The 18068-nt window shown below is 41.4% G+C and overlaps 1 protein-coding gene and 1 pseudogene across 3 annotated transcripts in view; both read right to left on the reverse strand.

Annotated features, from left to right (window-relative positions):
• The window catches only part of KLHL15 (kelch like family member 15), a 32165-nt gene extending 20497 nt beyond the window's left edge, over nucleotides 1–11668 (reverse strand). For 2 of the 3 annotated variants that reach the window (XM_032842329.1, XM_032842327.1), the window contains exon 1: nucleotides 10855–11293. The gene's annotated coding sequence lies outside the window, so the exon portion shown is untranslated. Of the gene's footprint in view, nucleotides 1–10854; nucleotides 11294–11628 lie in introns of those variants that run through there. The other variant, XM_032842328.1, reaches the window with a different exon arrangement.
• A 3577-nt stretch (nucleotides 11669–15245) lies between these two features.
• Nucleotides 15246–15430, reverse strand: LOC116857885 (annotated as a pseudogene).
• Between the last annotated feature and the right edge of the window lie 2638 nt (nucleotides 15431–18068).

Below are 18068 nucleotides of genomic sequence, written 5' to 3' on the forward strand. Positions count from 1 at the left end.
CATGGCCTTTCACTCAGATAAAAATCCATCTTCTACTGCTCCTTGTCACTGATCACATACCCACATCCTCACCAGTGACCCTCACCCCCATTTTCATGGACAACCTTGGCATCCGGCTAAGGCTCCTGTTCTCCACCTTTTCAATGCTCACATAAGATCACTCATACAAAACCCACAAAGTCCAACTTCCCTGGCCACCTCAACTCCTACAGCCTCCCCGCTTACTCCATTTTAAAACCGTGTTCCCCTACCTGCTAGAACACACCACAATCTAAAACCGGTTACCATCTAAAATCTCAACTGTCAACTTTTCACTCTGGCTTAACATTCATCTCTCTTTTCACTTGGCCTATCAATCCCAAACTTTACTTTCTGTCCTTCTCCTGCTTAGACCTTCTAGTATCAGACCCAATCTCCCAAGTGCTTTCCTTTCTGATCTCCCCACTCTACCACCAATACCTCCTCCTTTACTTGCCACAAGAACACCTCCGTGTGTGCCAGACATTGTGGTAGGCATGGAGGTATGTGCCTTTCGGGGAATCCCTCCCGCACCCTGGATTTGGCAGAGCCCTCCGATGTGGCAGTGAAAAGGCAGCTTCCATGGCCATGCTAAAAGCACTACTTCTCCACCCTAGTGAGTAGGCTATCACTGTATTGTTCTACTTTGTTTCATCAATATGTTATCTGTGACACCCTATGTTTAATTTCTTGACCTATTAACCCATTGATTCAACAGTTATCCCAGTCTAAAGTCATCTTAAAAAAAATCCTTTGTTAGCAAGAAAAATGTCTGAAAGGATAATAGAACATAATGTTAAAAACGGTTATCTCGGGATGGTAGAATATCAAGCAGTTCTAATTTTTTCCCTTTTGCTAAATTGTGTTTTCTAATCTCTCTGCCACAAAAGTGTACTATTGTTTTTGAAATTTCGTTTCTAAAAAAATCTCATTTTAAAAACTGAAATTTCATTTTAAAAATTAAAGGTTTAAAAAAAACCCTTTAATTGCCAAATCCAATGATTAAATACTGGCCCCTATTTCTCAGAATCCTTCTGCAATATGACTTCCTCCCTTGGCTCATCACTTGCTCTGTTTCATGGTACTATTCCCCAACTGTCTTCCTATTCCTGGGCTGCTTACTTCTGAATCTCCTCCTTGGACTCATGTTTCCGGAATGAACACTGGTGTCCCCCCAGACTTCTGTTCTCAGACCTTTTCTCTTCTCATCTCAACACTGTGTCTCCTTAAATGACTTCATTTAAACCCACGGTTTCTCCTATTACCCACCTCTACCCATAACTTGACCATCTCTGTCCCAGTGGTGAATGGTCCGCTAGATACTTAAGTGCCCCACTGGGATCTCAAAATCATCATGTCTGAAAATAGTCCTAATTCTACCCTCTCCCAATCAGTTCCTTCTTCCATATTCCCCATCTTACCAAGAGGCATCCTAGGTGCTCTTGTCCCAGTTTGTCCCTAACTTACCTTCAAGTATTATTTATTAAATGACATAGTATGTTTACTTACCTAAGACAGCAAAGTATGCATAAGGTGAAATTATTATCAAGTTTTTTTTTATTAGTACTCCATTAATTCAAAAGCTATACTTTTGTTTTGGAAAGGCAGAACACAAGAGGGCTGTTTATCATTTGGAAAAGAGATATAAAATATTTTAGACTCCGTAAGCAATGCTTGGCAGAACAACTTTACTAATACATTCAAGATCAAAGTAAGCTACTAGGATTTTTTTTCCTGAATTATTTTTTAAAGGTAAAATTAGAATTAGAGCTTAGAACTTTCCAAGTGATATGAGGCATCTGTACACAACTGAGCACTGGGAGCAAAAGGAACATCATACAGTGTGGCATCTGAATAATCAAACATTTTTGTTAATAGAGGACTACCCACATCACACTAATGATCAATTTTCAGAATAACTGGAATTAAAAAACACAGAAAGTTAAACTGATAAAATATTTGATATTTCATTATCTTTCTCAGGATCACCAATTCGCACTCTAACATCAGTCAAGATATTGGTCACATTTAATGAAGATTCAGCAGTACAAGACTGGACATTAGCATTCATATACTTGAGAGTAGACTACTTTGTCTTTTATTAATCTGTTATTTTGATAGTGCCTAAAATACCATATATTTCACTCCTTGTCCAAGTAACCCTCTCTATTCAACAGCTGTTACTATCAGATTAGGTCTCAAACAGCTATCATTCACCTTTCTGAAAAAGGTTCCATCTAAAGGAAATTTTTAGAAGGAGATAATATGCTGCAGTAAACATAGAGGTACATAGATCTTTTTGAATTCATGCTTTCAGTTTTCTTTGGGTAAATACCCAGAAGTGGAATTACTGGGTCATATGGTAATTCTATTTTTAATTTTTTGCAAAACCTCCATACTGTTTTCCACAATGGCTGTACCAATCTGCAATAGCCAAAATATGGAAGCAACCTAAGTGTCTACTGACTGATGAATGGATAAAGACTGTGGAGTTATACATATATAGATATCACACACACACACACACACACACACGGAATAATACTCAGCCATAAAAAAGAAAAAAAAAGAAATCTTGCCATTTGCAACAAGATGGATGGACCTAGAGGGTATAATGCCAAGAAAAGTAAGTCAGAAAGACAGATATCATATGATTTCACTAATATGCATAATTTAAAAACAAATGAACAAGGAAAAAGAGACAACAGACTCTTAAATACAGAGAACAAACTGGTGGTTGCCAGAGGGGAAGCTGGTGGGGGGTAATGGGTGAAATAAAGAGGATGAAGAGTACACTTCTCTTGATGAACACTGAGAAATGTATAAAATTGTTCAATCGCCATATTGTATACCTGAAACCAATATACGCCTGTATGTTAATGGTACTTGAATTTAAAATTTTTTTTTTTAAAAAGGAGAAACCATGCTTTCTCAAAAGCAACAATCTAGGTTCCAGATACTTACTATGGGAGAATCATTACAGGGCAAAGAAGCAAGGAAAAAAAAAGAAAAGAAAAGGAGAATGACTGGTAAACTGGGAGTCAAAAGACCCTAAAAATACAGCACCCATTCGTATTCCTCTGGGCACCCAGCCCACTAAGGGGGACTCCAGGTAGGCCAGCTTCCACCCTGTGATCCTGTCCAGTCACATAAGGTCAGATTGGGGTGGGAAACAGGCATCAAGATGAACTTTCTCTTGTCAAGAATTTAGAAAAGGGAAAAAGAGAGGCGCACCGACTGTGTATGACTAGGACTAGAATATGTTGAAGAGCAGCTGTGGGCACCGACTTCTGCCTGCCATGCTGGCTGACTATCAGAGAAAGCCAGTGAACTGAGAAAGAAGAATAAAGCTAAGACAAGAGGACAGGGAGTGCTCCCCAATACCCTCATTTTTCCTGTTGCTAGGCCCAGCTCTATTCCTGTCCCCGGAGTCTAAAAGAAATCCTTCCATGCTTAGAATAAATTCCAATTTTACTACCTTAGGTGGGGTTTTCCTTCGTATTATAATCAAGGTCCCTGACTAATATGTTTTAGAACAGAAATTGCTATACTTTAAGTTACTCAAACTTTCTTGGTCTTATATGTGTACATCTGTAAAACTGAGAACATTGAACATGATGAATTCAAAATTTTTAGTCATAAAACTCTCACTTATTCTCCTACAGAGGTATAATGCACTTATGCAGGCATGCAGACTAAATAAACTATAGTTATTTCTTAAGTCTTAGCAATGCATTTGTCAAATTTACTTGATCTAAATTGACTCTTAAAACTAATTTGTGATAGCTGGAACATATCAGTAACTTTTTTTTCTACATGAAAAAGCTTGGTGCATCTATCAATAAGACTAACAGCTTTAGAGCAGCAGCAGCATTTCACATTTTAATGGGAAGCATGTGTATAAGCAGAAAATGGTAAAATACTCAGTGATTAACTGACCAACATTTAATCTCTAAATGGAAGTAGTGAGTTAAGAGTACAGGTGTGGAGTAAGGTGCCATGTTTGAATCCCGGGTCTGCCTCTTACCAGCTGTGACCTTGGGGTAAGCTATTTACTCTGTGCTCTGATGTCCTGATCTGTAAAAAGCGACATCAATATCAACAGAACCTTCCTTATAGGTTGCTGTGAGGATTACATGAATGACTACACGTAAAGACTTAAGACCAGTATGTGGCCCTTAAGGACACCATAATGTTAGGGCTTATTATCCCCTTTCTGTTGGTGTTACTGGAACCAGTATAACAGACCTGACCCTTTAAGAGTCCTGTTGTCTCTGGAAAAACCCTTCTCCTTAGCCATAGCATTTCCTTCAAACCCCAACCTGTCTTTATCAGTGAAGTCCAACTCTAACTTGATAAAGACACTAAGGCTGACCGGTGAAATTTTTCAAGGTCATGCAACTAGTTAGATAAAACTGGAATTTGATTTGCAAAAAATACAAAGAAATTTGTATTCTGTTGGAAAGAGCAGAACTTTGGAGATTAAGAGTGCTCACTAGTACCTACCACTGTGTTACCTGGAGAACTTCAATTAACTTCCTGACTTCAGTTTCCATCCATCCACACATTAGGAATTATCACCACCACCTTATTACTGAGTTGTGGTGGTGATTAAATGAATTCACTTAAATGCCTAGCCCAGAGCAAGGCACTCCACCAGAGGTCACTCAATCTTGGCTTCCACTGTCCAACTCTTGCCTATTTATCATTCACAAAACCAAAGGAACTTGATACCCCTCAAAATCACCTCTACAGATCCCACACCTCCCTATGGTTTATCACAATTTAAGTTTGGAAGAGAGTAGGAGATGTAATGGTAGTCAAAACCCTGGACTTCATTTTGCAATGGCATTATTTTCCATTTTTTCTCATCACACAAGTATAATTTTCTAGCTTTTATGGGCTCTTCAAGCTTTTCTGCCCTAACCAGAGTACCCACTCTCTACATTTGTACTGTTCAATACACAAGGGCTATGGAGCCCTTGAAATGTGTCTAGTCCAAACTGACATGTGCTGTTAAATACAAAATGGATGCCAGATTTTGAAGAGTTAGTACAAAAAAGAAAGGGTAAGTTATCTCATTGTACAAAATGTTGTACTGATCACATATTGGAGTAATATTTTGGATATAGTGGGTTAAATACGATATGTTAAAAGTAATCTCATCTATTTTTGACTTAAAAAAAAACCAGTGACTATGAGAAAATTTAAAATTACATGTATCTTGTATTATATTCTATTGGACAGCACAAATCGACAACATCAGTGCTTACGGCATCAAACAACCAAACTTACAAGTGAACACTTGAAACAAAACCACCTTGTTCACAATCCATAACCTGGAAGCTACAAAAAAAAAAAAAGTGAGGCTTAAATTAAAATAAAAACACAAAACACACTAGAAGCAAATTAAAAATATTAGAAAAAGGAAAATGTAAGAATACAAAAAAAACCATAAAAACTTATGCATAAGAATTCTGTAAGAATTACAGCAAATTATGGAATAAGTAAATAATTAAAAAATAAATCACTGTAAAACTAAGCTCAAATAAGAACTATAAATCAACGAGGGCTGGCGAAAAAAACCCATTAAGGGGTTTTGAGAAGAGAGATTTACTAACATACAAAATGTTCAATGTACAAAAATTCTGTATCCTCACTTTTCAAAAACAGATCATCAGATTAAAGGAAATCATGGTTTATAAACCCACATATGTATATATTCTACATTTGGCTTTAGAATTTCAAATGGAAGATTTTTTCCCAAAGCAGGACCAACTTAAACTAGTGACAAGACATACACTACTAGGAAAGAAATATTGAAGAGTTTGTCTTGTTTCATCAACTTGGCACTGATGTAAAAAAAAAAAAAGCCTCATATTTTCTACGCATAAGAATGATTAGTATAGGGGCGCCTGGGTGGCTTAGTGGGTTAAGCCTCTGCCTTCGGCTCAGGTGATGATTTCAGGGTCCTGGGATCTAGCCCTGCATCAGGCGCTCTGCTGAGCGGGAGAGCCTGCTTCCCCTTCTCTCTCTGCCCGCCTCCCTACTTGTGATCTGTCTGTCAAATAAATAAATAAAAATAAAAATAATTTTTTAAAAAGAATGATTAGTATAGCAATTTCCAAAGTGTAGTCCAGGGACAAATGGGGTCCTCATCCCCTAAAAGGACTCCACAAAGTCAAAACTATTTTCATAGTAATAATTTTAAAAGTTGTTTTTTTCACTTTCATTCTCTCAGTGTTCTCCAGAAGCTACACATGTGATATGGTAACAGATTAAATGCAGAAGCTGATAAGAAGCCCATTGTCTTCCATTAAGTGAGACATTAATTAGATCTGCAAAAAGGTAAAAATTAGATCTTCTCACCAAGTTTTTTATGGTTTGGAAAACATTTTTGTCAAAAATGCTATTTAATGTGTAATGGGTTTAATACTCCAGTTTTAATTTATATTATGATAAATATAAACAGATACAACCCACACAAACAAAAGCTCTTTCAGATCTCCAAAATTTTTAAGAGAAAAATGAAGTCTCGAGACCAAAAGTTTTGAGTACCACTGATGGTATGATCAAGAGATCAATGACAACACACACATATACACAAAACATACTCTTCCTACCTCTGCCCTGGAAGCCTATTACTGCTATTTATATCACAGAAATTTCTAATAGTTCAAACTCTCTAGTGACCAGTAAAGAAAGAAGTCTGGTGGGGGTAAAATTGGACAGGAAATTAAAGGCAAAGAAATTAAATGCTTCCTTTTCAGTTAGAAGGCTGCCATTCTGATTTGAAGGCAAAATTCTAGGCAATTAAATAGAAGATGTTTCAAAATTAAGGTCCATGTTTATGCCATAAGCATTAATGCTTTCGCATTCCTCCCAAAGGTCCTTAAAAATTCATACAAAATCCTAAGTCATTTGAAACAAAAGCTAGATTAAGCCTGATATACTTATTTTCAATGAAAAGTTTAAATTATTTCATACTACCTTCATGCTTAAACTGGTAGCTTACCAAAGTTGGTGCCTAATGCAGAAAATCCCATACTCACACACTGAAAAGAAAATGCAAGGCTTACTATGGATAAAAATAGAATTAATTTCTGAGTCATAAAGTTTCTCACCATTTCTGTAACTTATAAAGAAAAAAAATTTAAGTTCGGCAATCTCAAAGTGGCTAACTTCTCAATCTAAAAGGCAAGAAAATTTTAAAAACAGACTCACTGTATTAGCTATATTAGCAGTCATTTTACTCTTGGATACACTATTCAGATTGAGAAACAACTCAAGTTTAATATGGGAGGAAAGGCTGCACAACTTTAATTTGTTTAATACTGGAAATTCTTTCTTGTCTATCTAAATGTTTTTATAACTCAGTACCAAATTGCAAATGACTGTTTAAGCTTTTAGGAAGGCTCTGGGTTCTCCAGCCCCAGGTTGGCACCTATCATCCAAATTACTTCACTTTTCAGGTATGTTTAGCATTTAATCGTTCTATAATACAAGAAACCTTGCAAGAAAAAAATCACTCCTGCTTCAATGCTATTTTTTCATCAGAAGATTTTCATTTAATGCTCCTCTGCCTATTCCTCAGTATGAACAGTAGTAGTCCAAGAGTGATGTCATGAAAAACAGCTTCCCTAGCCTTTAGAGATTGGATCCAGTGAGAATTCTAGGAAAAGCCTCTATTGGGGAATGAAACCCCAAATCTTCTAAGTTATATCTTAACAAGAAATCATCAACATTATAATGTTAACATTCTAGTTCTCTATAAGAATTATACAAACTAAATCTTTCATAAGGTCTTGATGTTCTGATACAGATTTACTGCAAATCTTTAAATGATGTAAAATCATTAACTAAACTCAATGATTTTATCAGAGACAAAGGAATAAATTTTCTATCTGTTCTTACGTGTTTCAGTGATTCAGCCAGATGAGCCTTATATTAAATACAGAGTACCTTGCCTTTTCCAGCTTCTTCCAAAGTAAAAATTTCTAATTCTGAAAATGCCTTCCACTTTTGGACCAGTAGCAGTACAACATATATCCACACCAAGATGAACCATGAGAGCCCCTCCAACGATTCTTAAGATGGTAATAATAATTATCTCCTACTACTCTCCCCCCTCATTCACCCTGCCCCAGATACACTGGCCTCTTTAGCTGTTCCTTGAAAACCAGCCACACACCCACCTTAAGGCTTCTACACTTGCTGTTCCCTTTGCCTGGATCACTACATTCCCAGATATATACGGTTCCCTTCAAGTCTACTCCAGTGGCATCTCAAGTGAGGCCTTCCCCAAACCCCATCTTTAAAACCAAAAAACAAAACAAAACAACCAAAAACCTCACCCACCCCCCACAACCAGAAATCCTCACTTTCCCTTTCTGCGTTATTTTTTCTCTATAGTATATTGAAATAGAAATAACAGGCTTTTTTTTCCTTAATTAGTTTGCTTTTTAGGTTTTTTTTTCAGTTTTGCTTTGACTGTTGTATCCCTCACAACCTAGAAATAACAGCACTTGGCATGTAATAAGTGCTTAATAAATATTTGTTGAAGAGATCAATTTAATCTTCATGACACTCCATGTTCTGTAACCCTCCTTGATTTAAAGATGAGAAGAATCAAAAGCTCACAGAGGTTAAGGAACTTGCCCAAGGCTATGATTCTTAAGTGGTGGAGTTGGGGTCCATCCCACTTCAGATCATGTGTGTTTAACCAGTATCCTACAATGCTTCACCAATGACTCTTTCATTTCTCTTCGATAAAAAAACCCACACCAACTACAGCATTCCAGGTTCAGAGGACACATATGCTAATAAATTAATTCAACCCCTCAAACTAAATATTCATTCTTCTCCCAGCTAATGTTATTAACTCTTAAAATATTTACAATGTGAATGGCAAGCTGACAACAGGCCAACTAATTTTGGGGGCCCAAGCGAAATGAAAGTTTGGGTTCCTTATCCAAAAGCAGGAAAAAATGTTAAAGGTACTAGAATAAAAAGGTTTCTCCTTTCTTCTGTGGTCTCTCTTGACTTGTCATGGTGTTTATTTGTTGTTTAATGCATTCTAAGTGAAGAAAAAGTAAAAGTTTAAATCAGCATGAATTTTACCATTCACCTTTATATTATACAATGCCAGTTTTAAATGCAGATTATTACACCAACTTCAGGGCCCTTTTGAACACCCATGAAGCCAAGCCAGCCCTGGTTCCAAGATTTTAGACCCAGGTAACCCAAATCAAGGCAGAGAGAAGGTCAAACGTTGAAACTCCCAATAAAGCAGTGATTTGCCAAAATTTTAACTTTAGGACAAACAATAAGCCCAATTTATAAAAGCTAGCACATTAAGATAGGCTCTTCCATTTGCTAATTTAATCGTGCCCACTTATATTACTCTGCCTTTTTATAAAACACAAAAGCATACTCGAAAAAACAACTGGTATTGGGTTATAAATAAAACATTTCAGAAAAAACTCAGAAAACCATTTGCTGGCTAAAATAACAATATACTAAAAAAATGCTTCTCTTTCACTTTTTGTGGACCATTTTTAAGCCAAACCATACTACATTTTTGATGTACCCAGTAGGAATGATTCCATACTGATCTGTTACACACATATTATTAGTTCTGACAAATAATAAATCCAATTTCTCAAACCACAAATACTTACTCTTCTATTATTCCTAAGTTACATCAGCAAGAGTGCAAATTAACACCAATTCCCACTGAAAAACTGGCTCTAAACACCTACTAAGTGCTGTGATGATTTAAAAAGAGAATTATATAAACATTATTACATTGTCAAAAAGTTGAAAATTTCTATGCATTTCTAGATCTGTTAAGAATTACAGAAATCTGAATCCATTTATAAGCTCTTCAAAAACCATTTTCAAATTAGTAGAGATATTCAGGCATCCTCTTCTCTAGACATGAAAAATAGCATTAAATTAGAGTATATATCTTAAAAGCATTTTCTAAGTTACCATTAAATCAGATCAACAAAAATAAATATAAATTCGGAAAATATATAAGACTAAACATTAAATACTCCAAGTGAGAAAAAGAGCATAAGCGGCCTAGAAAAATGAAAAGCAAAGAACTACAGTAACGTTAAATTTGAATTAAAGAATACCGTTATTTAAATAAGCAGTTAGCATTTCGTAGGAAGAAGGCCAAGCAACGTGACTATTATATATCCAGTCGATTCGCAGCACTGCTTCGCTATTCCGTACTTATTGCTTATACTTATAATACAGGGGAAAAAAAGAGGCAGCAACAGTTAGCCACTACAACATTAACCACTCTGGCAAAGGTTACTTAAAAAATCGCTTTACATTTTTACACCACTTTACATCTATAGGTTATTTTCACATATATGACCTCATATAGTCCTCTTTACCCTGTGATGTGGCTATTACTGCCTAGATTTCACAGATAAGAAACCGATGTTCGGTAAGCGATTTTCTCAGCGTCACCCAGTCGAACCCAGACCTTCTGATTCCACGTTTTATGCCTCGCATTTCGCATAGTTCTATTTCAGGCATAAACAGAATTTTTAAAGGGGAGGAACGGGTTAGGGAGAAAATAATCATGGTACCTGCAGCTGTGTGCTGCAAAAAAATGGCTGAATTATGCTTCTTCCGTTTTTTCCCCCCTCCTTGAAAAAAATATTTCAAACAATTTAAGTAAACTCAAATTAGGTCCCGGCGTCTACCAAATGTTTGACTCGGGTCTGTGCAGAAAACGCTACCGAACCCGTGCCCAGCGCGGGGCCGCGGACGAAGCCCGGGCTCCTGCAGGCCGGAGGGCCAGGGGCGGCTACGCACCTCGGGGGTCTGTCCAACCTCTAGTGGACGGCAGTCTGCATCAGGAAGAAGCGGGCCGGCGGGCCGGGCGGTGGGCGGTCGGGCGCCGGGATGGCACTCGGCAGGCTCCTCGAACCTCTACAAGGGGCCGCTCCCGGGCCGGGCCGGGACACTTCGGCGGGGGGCGAGTCTGGGCGCCTGCGGGCCCCTCGGAACCAGTCCTGGGAAAGAAGACAGTGCTGAGTCGCGAGTCGAGACAGTCGGGCTCGGCGTAAGGCGGCGCGGCGTCGGGGCCGGGCCCGGCCTTGCCAACGCCAGGGGCCTCGCGGCGCCTGGCGGGGCTCGGCCGGAGGGCCGACTCGGGGCCACGGGCGGGGGAAAGGGCTGGGGGGCCGCGGGCAGCGGCAGAAGAACCGGCAGCAGCGGCGTCGACGACGGCGTCTCCGGGCTTCTGCCCCGAAGCGCGCCGAGCCTCAGGATCACCCACGCCGGGGGTGGAGGAAGGCGGGAAAGGGGCGGGCAAGGGGCGGAGCGTGCGGGGCCACGAGCCAGGGGCCGCTCCGGGCCGCGCGCCCCCTGCGGGCCGCGGGAGCCGCCCGGGGCCGGCCCAGGGAGGCGGGGCCCGCCGGCAGGGGGCTCCATGCGCCGTCGTCGCAACGCGGAAACCTGCCACGCGGGTAGGGAGGTCGAAGGGCGGGAAGACGAGAGTTGGAAAGCAGGCCTCGGAGGCGCCCTCGGCCCCCATCGGCGCCTCGAGGGGGCCCGTGCGCGGGCCGCGGCCCGGAGGGTGTTTACCTTCCCCCTGGTCGAGCGCCAATGCCGCCATGTTTCAGCCAGCGCGCGTCACTTCCGGCGCTGGGGGAGCGGGAGCGGGTGTGGGAGCTGGGTGGGGGCAGGGCTGTCCCACGCCCGCGGGGCCCCACGTTCAAGCCGGCCACGCCGGCGGGCCCCACCGAGGGAATAATGCGGCCGGGCGCTGCTCTGCGGGCCCGGCCGAACGCGCTTTCCCTCGTGGCGTCGCCGTCGGGGCTGGGAAAGCTCGGCGGTGCTCGTCTCCCCGCTGCGGTCCCGCTTAGTCTGTTTACACGAGCGGTGGGCTCAAGCTATAGCGGTGCGCCCACCCTGGACAAGTTGAGGATTGGGACGCCCGGAAAATGTCATTTTGCATCTTAAACACCGCGGTGGGGTTGGGGTGGGGGAATTTGCGACGGCGGGCGGGAAGCCTTGCCATAGCTACCTGTTACAAAATTGACTACATCTGCGCCAAATGACATCATTTTTGTAAGGCAATTTGCAGGGGGTTATTGCGTCATAGTTCCACTTGGCTTATTACACAACGATTACACGTTTCGGAAATGCATTTCCCAGAGGTGGGAAAATTCATAGAAAACGGCATGTCTGCACCACACAGAAATGTCGGATCTAAAAACGCTGTTCTATTTGCGTCAAAATAAGATGGCAAGAACGAACATTCAGAGAGCAGCGATTTTGGGGGTGGCTATTCTTTTTAAGTAAATCAGCTGTAGAATTCTAGCTAATGCTTTTTAAACGCCGCCTTTCTTGATTTAAGAATATTAAAACAACACTATAGGACTGTTCTGTAAATTTGTTATTGTGAAATCTCTTTGTGAGAAAAATGTGAATGACAGAAATACACAGCTGGAGGCCAGTGGTTCTACAGCTAAACTTAAATTAAGCCATCCGTTGCCCATTTCTAATCCTAAACTGAGGAATTTCTCCTACCGCCAACCCCCACCCCACCCCCCGCCGCCATTTTCTCTCTAGACCAATATCCTGATGAATTTACAGTGAGGTGTGTGGCTAAAAGCGATCATTATCTCTTTCTAGCAGACTTGAACATGTCATGTTTCCCAAGAGGCCAAGATAGCACACGGTGTACTGTTTTGCTGAAGTAGACTAGTTCGTGGGAAAAAAATAGAGAATCACCTGAATCCTTTGGAAACAGGGAAATAAGCTTAACTTTTCTGACTTAAACTATAAAACGAGCTTTTCTGACTTAATAAGACGAGCTTTAAAAAACTGTAAGCCCTACTCTCTGCTCAGCGGGGAGCCTGCTTCCTCCTCTCTCTATCTGCCTGCCTCTCTCTCTCTCTCTGTCAAATAAATAAATAAAATCTTTAAAAAAAAACTATAAGCCCTAAAATATAGCATACATTCAACTTTGAATATTTGAGTTTTCATACATTATTCTTGAACATTTAAAAGTGGTGAATTTTTATTTTTGTGTACTAGCGAACAAGCTTATATTTTGAAGTATATATTACATAGTGTAGCAGTGACCTGTCTAGAGAGAAACTTAGGTTCTTGACTCAAGCAGGAACCAAAATGTGTCTGTGTTCTATGTAGCTGGTATGTACACCTACAGTGAGTGATGTCCTAAACCATTGTGATTAGTACACCCTTATTATGACATTATCAGGCCTCATATGCGGCATTTCATTATGTCCAAAAGGCTCTTTTTTTTAATGACCTTTTTTTTTTAAAGATTTTATTTATTTATTTGACAGAGAGAGATCACAAGTAAGCAGAGCAGCAGGCAGAGAGAGCAGGGGAAGCAGGCTGCCTGCAGAGCAATGGGGCTGGATCCCAGGACCCTGAGATCATGATCTGAAGGCAAAGGCTTTAACCCACTGAGCCACCCAGGCACCCCAAGGCTCTTTTTAAAAAAAATACCGTTTCTGGGGCGCCTGGGCGGCTCAGTGGGTTAAAGCCTCTGCCTTGGGCTCAGGTCGTTATCCCAGGGTCCTGGGATCGAGCCCCACATCGGGTTCTCTGCTCTGCAGGGAGCCTGCTTCCTCCTCTCTCTCTGCCTGCCTCTCTGCCTACTTGTGATCTCTGTCAAATAAATAAATAAAATCTTTAAAAAAAAATACCGTCTCTGAAACTAGGCTGTGTCTTTTCATCAATCCGTATATTTACTATGCAGAGTCCGTTCCTGGGCGTGAGTGGGGGGATGGGAGGGGTGAGGGCGTAGGGGTTGTGGGGTTCTATTTAATCAATGATACCTCTTTCACTCTCATTTTTTTAGAGTGTTTTATAGAAAGGTCTAGTACAGTAAGGAGCATTCTGCTTCTCTGAGACCAAGCAAAGTAAAACCACGTCATTTAAATAAACTAACTCCTCCAGGTAATTCCTGTATTCAATTACTTTTCCCACCAATTACTGGAAAGTAATGGGAGCTCCCAAATACCTTGAGGGCATCCTTTCACATTGGTAGAGTCCCACGGGGCAAATGGAAGCTGTCTTTTCCTAGCCCTCTAACTTAAGTATTTGAGAATACTCCTCAAATCCACTGCCTTGCTGTCTGAAATGTCCCGAGGCATGCTGGAGGCTTGGGTCTAAGAATGGTGGTAGAGTTGGAAGGAAGTTGCAACCTGGAGGTTAGGAGGATTTAGGATACTGTACAATCTTACCCTGCCCCCACTTTTTTTTTTTTTTAAGCAGTCAAGGCTTTCTAGAAACCTAGAGTTTCTAAAAAGTAAGGTAATTGTCTTGGTAATCACTTTGCATGTAACTGGCTCTCACCTTAACCTCTGGGAATCAGAGTTACATCTTCAGTGAACTCTGATAAGGTTACACATGCATCTCTTTCCTCTTTAACACTGTTTGGACAGGCGCCCTATAGTCGATCAGGGGTTTTAAGGCATCTTGTTGAGGTCCAGTCCATTTCAGTCCCTCAGGGCCCACCAGCATCCCCCTCCCGCAAAATCAGTACCAACTTCTGCCAGCGCACACTAAGACCTGTACACTGACACATTCCAAAAGGATGGTGGCTGTTGTCCTAAACATTATTTTTTGGTGCATATACCACATAGATCCTTCAAAACGCAATCTGAGCGGCTCCTGGCTGGCTCAGTTGGAGGAGCGTGCAACTCCTAATCTCAGGATCCTAAGTTTGAACCCGACGTTGGGTGTGGAGATTACTTTAAAAAAATAGCTTTTTTAAAAAGTGCAATCTGAGAGTCCCCAAATTTTCCAGCCTTTAAAGTTGGTTTTTTTTTTTTTTTTAACAACCCAATAGAATAATTTGATCCTTGGAGCGCCTGGGTGGCTCAGTCAGTTAAACGTCTGCCTTTGGCTCAGGTCATGATTCCAGGGTCCTGGATCGAGCCCCGCATCGGGGCTCCCTCCTCCACGGGGGAGCCTGCTTCTTCCTCTTCCTCTGCTGCTCCCTGGGTTTGTGCACTTGCACTCTCTCTCTTCCTCTCTGTCAAATAAATAAAATGTTTAAAAAAAATAACTTGAGCCTTTATGTTGCATGACTAACAGGAAATGGGTGTCTTCATGAATGTTGGAGGATTGGGCTAATGACTACATGCCTTGGTTGTTGCTGGTCACCTGTCACTTGGAATGGCTCCTTGTAGCTTCTCTCCTATTATCTCTAGCCTTCTGGTCTGTCACCACCTCTCCACGAATTCCCTGTGTACTTCCCAACTCACAAACCTGACTCTCCCTCCAGTCCTCTAGCAAAGCAGAAACCAAAGGCCATCACAAGGAAACTTCAGTCTCTTTAATTAGCAATAATCGCGCCTCAGATAAACCTCATTGGTTTACGATACTGCCACTGCGTAAAGCTTTTTAAACAGGACATGGCTTCTCTGGTCATCTCTAAGTCAGATCTGTGGCCATTAGGTGGGAACCCTTTGCTAAGCATAGGAAAGGGTTTGTCCCATCTCTCTTCCCCAAACTCATGAGCCTTTAAACCCATCCCCTGGGCCCAGCTAGGAGAGTGCCAAGTCCCTAAACAAAAGGAATATGGGCACACACACAAAAAGCCTTCAGAGAGTACTCCCCCTCCATGAGATAGTGTGTACTTGAAGTATTTATATTTGTGTTAGTTCATCAGTGTGGGGAGTTACCTCAATGTAAAGGAATTAATAACTTATCTCTGTATGGCCAAGAGGACTCAACAATGTGATTCTTTCTGGAACCAAATGCTTCTTCGTGTTTCACTTCCGTCCATAAAGCCCTAGCAAGCAATTCTCTGCTGGCAGTTGTGAGAATAACTGCTTTGTGCTTGAGGCCAGCAGCTAACAAGGGTTTAGAAACATTCAGGGTTGGTCTCAGAGTCCCCAACACATTGTGACAGGTTTAGACAACATGGGGTGCTCTGTGAGCAAGCACAAAGGTAGGGGGATGTAATCCGGGCTTGAGACGGTCAAGCAAGCCTTCTCAGAGGCAGTAACTTCTAAATTCAATCCAAAGGGAAGAAGTACAGGGGAAAGGGAAGTCTGTTTCAGGGTAACACAGTCTGTTTCAGGCCTAGGAGAGGCAGCAAGGCAGCTTTATTTAGAGAGCCGCTGGTAATTTAGTAGGATTACAGTGTAGGACATAAGAAGGGGAGAGGAAAAAGAAGAAAAACCACGAAGGCTGCTGAGTATAGACTGAGGCAGTGAAGGTTTCACCCCTCCTGTGTGGCCTCTCACACCATGCTCTTTTTTTTCATAAGATTTTATTTATTTATTTGACGGAGAGAGAGCAAAAGTAGGCAGAGTGGCATGGCACACAGAGAGAGAGGGAGAAGGCTCCTCACTGAGCAGGGAGCTGGATGCAGGGCTCAATCCCAGGACCCCGGGATCATGACCTGAGCCAAAGGCAGACTCATAACGGACTGAGCCACCCAGTGCCCCACATCGTGCTCTATCAACTGTACCATTGTTATTATACTGATGAACATACTAAATGATCTTGGTTTTTACTCCTATATAATTCCATAAATTGTTCAGTTACTATAGTAATCTACTAGTAATCTAATCTATGCTGATTTACTTGTTCATGCCATCAGTATTTATGAGGGCCTACTCTGTGCCAAGTCCTGTACTAAGCACTGGGAATCTGTCAGTGACCAAAACATGTAACAATCCTTGCCATCTCAAAGATTAAATAAATGAGGTAATAAAATAAATAAGCAAATTATGGGGCCTATTAGAGTGTGATGAGTGTTACAGGAAAAAACAGAGCAGGATAAAGAGATTAGGAGGGTTGAGGATGAGAGCTATTCCAGTTTTAACTGGGATGGCCAAGTTAGGGAGTTCCATTTGACTTAAAGGAGGTGAAGGACCAGACTGTGTAAAAGCCTTGTAGACTACTGTAAGGGCTTTGGCCATGGAGAGATTGGGAACCATTGGAAGCTCAGCAATATAATTCACACTAAGGCTGCTGTGAAAATAATAAGAATTTAGGCATAATGTAATGTACAACATGATGACTATAGCCGACACTACTATATGTGGTATTTGTAAGTTGCTAAGCGAGTAAATCCTAAAAGTTCTCATTGCAAGAAAAAAACTTTTTTTCTCTTCTATCTGTATGAGATGATGGATGTTAACTTATTATGGTCATCATTTCACAATGTATTTATGCCAAGTCATTATGCCATACACCTTCAACTTATACAGTGCTGTATGACAGTAAAACTGAAAGAAAACCAAGCATACACACACACACACACACACACACACACACACACACATAAATAATAAAATAGGCTATTTAAAAATTTAAGTGGACAAATGTGGAGGCAGGAAGATGGGTAAGGAGACTTGTCTAACAATGGAATAGAATAGAGGCTAAAGGAGAGACTTTGGGAAGGGGCCAGACTGTAGATATTCTGAAGGTAAAGCCAACAGGGTTTCCTGGATGTTGGGGTAAAGGAAAGAGAGGAGCCAAGGATGTCACCTAGGTTTCCAGCCTGAGTGACTGGAAGGATGGAACTGGCATTTCCTGAGATGGGGAAGACCTCAAGAGGAACAGGTTTGAAGGAGGTGTGGGAGAAAGGACAAGGGGGCATGCCAAGGGGAGGTAGCTGTCCCGGAGAACAGGGAGCCGGTGTAGGAGATCAGAGTGTGGATGCTACCAGCAGGAGAGAGAGGTGCAAACGTCCACCGTGGATAAAAGGTGCAATGAATGTTGCCATGTTAACTGAGTAGATTCACTTTGAAATGCGGTATAGACAATGTCCCCTTGCAAATGAAAATGTCAGAAAGAACAAATGTTTAAAAAGTTAATCATTTTTTAAAGATTTTATTTATTTATTTGACAGATAGAGATCACAGGTAGGCAGAGAGGCAGGCAGAGAGAGAGAGAGGAGGAAGCAGGCTCCCTGCTGAGCAGACAGCCCGATGTGGGGCTCGATGTGGGGCTCGATCCCAGGACCCTGGGACCATGACCTGAGCCGAAGGCAGAGGCTTTAACCCACTGAGCCACCCAGGCAC

This window comes from Lontra canadensis, unplaced genomic scaffold, assembly GCF_010015895.1.
Source record: "Lontra canadensis isolate GAN:19392208 unplaced genomic scaffold, GSC_riverotter_1.0 scaffold127, whole genome shotgun sequence".
Taxonomy (NCBI): domain Eukaryota; kingdom Metazoa; phylum Chordata; class Mammalia; order Carnivora; family Mustelidae; genus Lontra; species Lontra canadensis.